Source organism: Typopeltis vanoorti, chromosome 5, assembly GCF_054136105.1.
Source record: "Typopeltis vanoorti isolate ZY-2024b chromosome 5, IOZ_Tvanoo_1.0, whole genome shotgun sequence".
In the NCBI taxonomy this organism is placed as follows: domain Eukaryota; kingdom Metazoa; phylum Arthropoda; class Arachnida; order Uropygi; family Thelyphonidae; genus Typopeltis; species Typopeltis vanoorti.
Window position 1 is genome coordinate 79,257,200 of NC_143553.1, and position 7,485 is coordinate 79,264,684.

A 7,485-nucleotide genomic window follows, 5' to 3' on the forward strand; every position below is an offset into this window, starting at 1 on the left:
GGTCGTCACTTATCATAAGCAATACTCCTCCACCACGCTTTCCCTTCATATCCTGTCGAAAAATGCTGTAACCAGCGACTTCTATTCCTGTTATTATAACTTCTTCTGTCAACCACGTCTCGGTGATCCCAATAATCTTTGGTCAAGCTGATGCTATCAGTGCCACCAATTCCTCTTCCTTGTTCCGAATACTCCTGGCATTAGTATAAAGCACAAAAATTCCACTGTTTCTATATCCAGCATTATCACCTCTAGACTCCACTGGGCTTAGCGTTACCTGATGTTGTCCCCCTTCTCCCAAGTACCCATTCCCACAAGAGGCCACCCCCTACTTCCATCCACACTGAGACACACTGACTGGGTCAGAACAGCAATCTCTCCAACCGCTTGCATTTGAATGAGGAAGGACATAGTGCCTACGTCCTTCCTCATTCAAATGCAAGCAGTCTCTCTCATACAATTCCTCTGTTCTGTAATGCATCCACATATTCCAGTCCTCTCTTTTGACACATTCTCGCTATTATGCCATTCAATATCACCGCTCTTCTGCTCAGCTCATCACTATCATACCTAAGCAATATGCATGCTATCTTTCCTCTCTGTGTCTTCTTTCATACAATCTCGAACAAGAATCTCATATCTCTTGCTGCCCTACTCACATTACCACTCAAGTCATTTGTTCCTACCATCACAATCATCTCATCCACTCTTTCACATCTCTTAAGTCCAAGTAAATGAAAGAATGGTGGTGAGAAGAGAATTTCAGTTGCAGCAGGAAACTGTAAGACATATTTCTGTGGAAATAACTTCAATTGTGTTCATACAAACTACTAATGCTACATGTTTTGAACTGATTGATAAAGAAAGAAATTTTTTGTGGCCTCCAAGAAATGATTCACAATGACAATACTATGAACAGGTTCATGTACGATGATGGCAAAACCACCTTCCATCTCTGTGGCAAGTTCAACTATGGTCACAACGCCATTTCTGAGAGACTGAGCACTAACATATACGCGTAAACCACAATTTAAAACTAGACATTTGCTGTGCAGTAATTGTGGAAATTCCTTAAGAGCTAACTTGAGTGAGTACAGACATCTGTTATATTATCTTTAGACCGGTCCTGCTCTTCTTTCTTTTATTCTTATTATTCCCCTTCCCAATGCTATTTGAGTATTCCAGGGATAGTGGGTGAAACTTTCCTATTTTCCTTTTCTTCTCTTGCAGTGGGATTCTGCCTGCTCTCCCAGATATTCGCCTTACGTAGTAGGCTAAATACACAGAGTGAAGGCAACGGTAAATCACGTCTGTATATATTTTTATCAAAATTTTACCAAAGGAAACTTTATGAACAGAGGCTTAAGTTATTGTGATATGGTGCCTAGAAGATGGGACACCCAGGTCAGAAAGCAATTAAATTGTTACTAAGGAAGAAGAAGAGAGAGAGAGAGAGAGAGAGGAACTTCCAATATTGTTGCTACAGAAGGCAGACACATGCTATCCAAGCAGCAAAAACATTAACTGATGCAGACTGTGGAATAGATCATGAATGATTAATAGCTGAAGTTATATTGAAATTAAGGCTAAGAAGACACAAAAGGATAGTTTTAAATTTGAGTTAATCATGTAAACTAACCATTTAAAGTAAGTTTAAAAAATTAAAAAGTTTGGAGAACACAGGAAGAGAATTAAAAATGTGGGAAGAAACAAAATGTACAGTCATAGAAAAAGCAAAGAAGAATCTAAATAAAGCAACAAGAAACAAAGACTGTAAATGGCTGTCAGCAGAAGGAGCTACTCAAATATCAGAAGAAAAATTAAACAGAAACACCAAGAAAGGGTTAGACAAGTGAGTGCAGATTTTCAGAGACAGACTAAGAAACATAAGGAAAAACAAAAGGTGCAAGGAAATTGAAAAAAGCAACATTACAGGTAGAAACAGATCTGTTTAGAATAATGAAGATACTAAGAAGTTTATTCCTAAATTAGGAGTTATAAAAAGTAATTTGGAAAAAAGTTTGATGGAAGAAAAAAAATTAAAAAGAATAAAATGGAAAGAGTATGTAGAGACTTTTTATAAAAAAAATATTAATCTTGAAAGAGAATTTAAAAGGAGGAAATTTGTTGAGGAATCCATGATAATGAAAAATGAAGTGATATCAGCAATAGAAAAGCTCCTGGTGCTGATGAAGTATCAGTGGAATTACTAAGAGCAGCTGGAGATGAAGTAATAAATATATTAACAGAATTTTTCAAAGGTTTGGAAGAAACTGTACTGATTGGAAAACATCTATCATCAATAAACATCCCAATCCCAAAAAATCAAATTCAGAAATAGTGAGAATTATACAACCATCACTTTAATTTCCATGTAAGTGAAATTATGCTGAAAGTGATCCAACAAAAGCCAGAACCATCAGTGAATAGCAAAATGCCACAAAAACAACAGGCAGGCTTTAGGAGAGGTAGCTGAAGATGCCAGATAACAAACATGAGCTGGATTATGGAAAGAACAAGAGAATTTCAGAAGAAAGTATTCACCTGTTTTATTGATTATAAGAATGCTTTGGATTGTGTGTATTACAACAGACTGCAAAATGTAATAAGATCAATGGGAATCTAATTCTAATTGATCTTATTGCATGATCATCTTGATAATCTAATTCTCTTGATAAGAGTTGTATGTATGACAATCAGAAAGCTTATTGGTTCATTTCTATTATGGGAGTAGGGGAGACTTAATCCCAAGGACTGCAACAATGACTAATAAGGTTTTAGACTATAAAGACAAAATGCTCCTTGGAGGTGACGATTGCTAAACAGAAGTTAATGTACTTTGGACATATGTAGGCAGATAAACCATTGGGAAAAGCAGTTATGTTGGGGAAGATTCAGGGTATGAGAAGAGGAAGACTGCGAGAGTTGGATGGACAACATAAAAGAACTTGAACTTAGAGCTGCTGAAAGAAAGAACAAGAGGCCAAGTGAGATGTTCACAAGATCACAAACAGTCAAAAACAACTGGATAGCACATAATCAGCTGGAAAGGTGTACAGACTGATGTCATTATAATGACATCAATGTCAACAGTGTTATTACACTGCTGTTTAGTAAATTAATGACAAGGTTAATGAAATTTTTTTAAAACTATCCCTGCCTATAAAGTAGTTAGTTTAGCAGACCATAACATGGTCTTTTTTTGTTTGTTTAATATTCATCTTGTGTTTCACCATTTTAACCTGATAAGGCCAAGAAACTTTGCTTTTAAGAAATCTAGCTTAAAAGTGGTAAAAAAGTATATTTAACACCATATTCATTATCTAACTTGGTATAGATACTTAAAACACTGAAGATGTTTTTGCTTAAATGAAAAAACATATCTTGGGATAAAAAAAAAAAAAACTCGCTAACACCTTTTTATTCCTGGAAAGGGAGTTCGCGAGGCCATTTTAGCCCTATTTAACTTTTGGAGATTGAGTGGGCAGATCAATCTCCACTGGTACCCAATCAGAGATAGCTGGCCCAAGGCTGTCACTAATTAAGATGCATGCAGTGAAGAGAATAGCTCAACAAGTTCCACCATCTTGTGGTCCCTAACACAATATATTTGATGTCTGAAATAGTGTGGGTGCTATGGTCGATTTTCTTGAGTTTATGAGAAGAAAAACGCGAGTTTCCAGGAGAACAAACCTGCTTGCCCATGCCACAGACGACTAACTGGGGAACCATTCGAAAAAAAGGCTTAGAAAAATTTCCTCTAGTCACCGACTAGACTCAAAATCAAGTCTTCCTTTGTGCAGCCAAGTGCCGTGGTATGCAAATGCCACATCCACTGAGCTACACTGGCTCTTTTGGGATGGTTCCTTTGCATAAAGGTGGCTCAAAAACTGCGGTCGTTAATTACAGACCAACCACCATCTCAGGAGTAGTGGACAAAATTCAAAGACAAAATTCAAGGAATGGGTTGATCAGGATATGATACTCAATAGAGGCCAACATGGTTTTTTTAAAGGTAGATCCTGCCTTAGCAATCTATTGACTTTTTATAATAGAATGATACAGTGGCACACTCAGGATTTAATCTTGGGGGGGACCGAGCGCTCAGGATTTAACCTTTGGGGGGGGCGAGTTGAGTAGACGTTTTGTGAATACACACCACATACGACCTATAACTGAGCATCTGCAGTGATCGCAAATTCATAAGTAGCACACAACATAAATAAAATAAAAAAATGAATTTTAATTAGGAAAAGATTTTTGGAAATTTTTCTAGTGTTTTTTCCTTTTCTTTGGGGGATGCCCTTGCCCCCCCTCTGGGTGCGCCACTGGAATGACATCTGAGTTGAACAAAGGAGCTGGCTACACAATGGTACTTCTGGATTTTGCTAAGGCCTTTGACAGGATACCCCATGGAACACTCTTACGCAAATTGGAGCAGATGGGAATAGATTCTAAATTGGTGATATGATAGGAGAATGGCTCAGGGAGAGATAGCAGAAAGTGGGGTATGGAGGAGCAGAGTCTAGGATGAGGCAGGTGACCAGTGGAGTGCCTCAAGGCTCTGTGCTTAGGCCATTGTTGTTTAATTTGTATATACATGATATAAGAAATGGCTTAAAGGGAGATATTCAGTTGTTTAGTGATTATGCAAAGTTGGGTAGCACAATAAAAAATCAAGCTGATGTTGAAAGTTTCCAGGATGATTTAAATAAACTGGTAGAATGGGCAAAAGGTAATGGATGTCAGTTCAACGTGGAAAAGCGTAAAGTTATGCATTTTGGGATTAATAGATTACGAGCTGTGTACTACATTGATGGAACAGTACACCAAGAGATTGATGAGGCTAGGGACCTAGGGGTGTTAATAAATAGGGAGATGAAGTTCAGGGGATATATTGCTAAGGTGTCCAAGATTGCACATAGGATTACTTGGTTGTTGAGAAACACACTGACATCCATAGATAAATAGGTTATTATTACCCTTTATAAAGCATTGATACTTACACATTTGTATTACTGTGCTCAGGTCTGGTCACCTGGATTCCTTGGAGATGAGGAGGCTGTGGAGAGGGTTCAGAGAAGAGTGACTAAGTTGGTGAGTGATGTAAAAAATGTTCCCTACTTTGATAGATTGAGAGCTTGTGGATTGCAGAAGTTGGTTGATAGGCGGAGAAGAGGGGATATGATAGAAACATTTAAATTACTGAAAGGTTTTTATAGGATTGATGCAGGGGAAATGTTTCAGCTGTGTGATAGTGATGGAAGAACAAGACTGGCAACCCTGGAAATTAAAGAAGAGTGTGGTTAACAAGGGTGAGAGAACAAGGTTTTTTGCCTGGAAGGTGGTGAATGAGTGGAATTCAGTGCCTGATTTAGTTGCGAGTTCTTCGTCTTTAAATGAATTCAAGAAGAGATATGACATATTGTTTTGCTAGTTTGGGTCTCCCACAATGAGTCTACTGACTCCATGGAGATAACCGTAATAATAATAATTAAATATTAAATTATTAACATTTGGCCTTGGTTACCAAGACATTTTCATAGGATGTGAATGCACAACCATAAGTCAAACAAAATTCAAAATGGTGCACATCCTATCATCCTGACAATCACTATTGGCATGGAGAGGAAATCAGTCAGCTGATGGTCTCATGACGAACTCCAATATTTTTGTTAGAGTGAAGCAGTCTAGAGTTGTGACATTCCAAGAAGTGTCTCTTAAATTTGTATTTACATCTGTTCTGTACTGTACTGTAGCATCCACTGTACTGTACTGTAGCATTCACATATTGTTTTGCTAGTTTGGGTCTCCCACAATGAGTCTACTGACTCCATGGAGATAACCGTAATAATAATAATTAACTATTAAATTATTAACATTTGGCCTTGGTTACCAAGACATTTTCATAGGATGTGAATGCACAACCATAAGTCAAACAAAATTCAAAATGGTGCACATCCTATCATCCTGACAATCACTATTGGCATGGAGAGGAAATCAGTCAGCTGATGGTCTCATGACGAACTCCAATATTTTTGTTAGAGTGAAGCAGTCTAGAGCTGTGACATTCCAAGAAGTGTCTCTTAAATTTGTATTTACATCTGTTCTGTACTGTACTGTACTGTAGCATCCACTTCCTCCCCAAGATAGCTCTACATACCATAGCTAATATAAATTTGACTAACTTAACCATTTGAGCTTAACCAAAATATATTGGTTTGTAGCAATGAGGAATATGGTGCATAATAGGATCTAGGCATTTGGTGAACATATAAGGTTAGCAAATGTCTTGAAGGTTTGAAGATGCCTGAATAGTATCTTAAGAATGCAAGAGTTAATCTGGATCATTTCAGAAAAGTGACAGAATGGATATTTTCTGATTCAGACTTTGGAGAGGGTTTGGTTTGGGAGATAGACATTTTATTTTCTGGAATCAAATGCCAATGGTTTACAAAAAAAGTGTCACAATAGGGAGTGGGTGATATGGTCTCAAATGATTGAAGCACAACTTGCTAAACTTAGTGGTGTGAAAGAAAGGTGATGGATGTACCTATGGGTAGGTATCTTGTGACAAAGGGATTTATTGGGTTATATGGTTTGGATATTTGGTTATAAAGTAGTAAATTAACAATAACCTAGAAAACACTTCATGTACAAACTGTTTGCTAACACTTGGATGAAAGATTAAACCAAGAACATAATTTCTTGGCATTTTTAATTTATCAGCAAACAAAGTTTGAACATGAAGTATCTTCTAGACCAGTGTTAATTTACTTTATAACGAAATGAAAAAACTTCTATGATCATTTCTGATCTGAAGTAATCAAATAAGGTGATGCACCTTTTTACTGCAGAATGAGAAATATGTGACTTCTGCATTAATTCAACTTCGATGTCTTCCTAGGTCTGGCTCCTACTGATGAGACCCCAAAGGTTGAAACCAGTCTGAGTAATGACCTTAATGCATAGCATTATGCACTTCCATAGGGAAGTGCACTTTATAGTATGGGATACAAAGACAATTAATTTAAATTCATCAGTCTCTACATACAAGTTGTCTTATTCCTGCAAACTTTGTTTGCTTACATTTCAATAGAGGATTAAACCTCATCTTCTCATTTTCCTTCTACCCTCTTTTTCCTTGTGGTGTCGAGGGTTTTATTAATCATCAGACCCAGCGCAGGCCTGAGCAAATTTTTGAGTGTATGCAAGATTTTTTTTCTGCCCTTCAGTTTCATATTTATTATTTATTAATATATCAATTTTTTATATTAAAACATTAAATTACTAAATAAAAATTTCCAATTAATTTTGTTTCTTAAATGAAAATATTATATTTATAAGAGAATCAAATTTTCTCAATGAAATTGGATCTAACTGTTTCTGTCCCAGGGATTATCAAAATAAAAATAATATTTGGAGCTTATATAATTAGAATAAAATATAATTTTCTTAATAAATAGGTATATAAAAATTTTATAT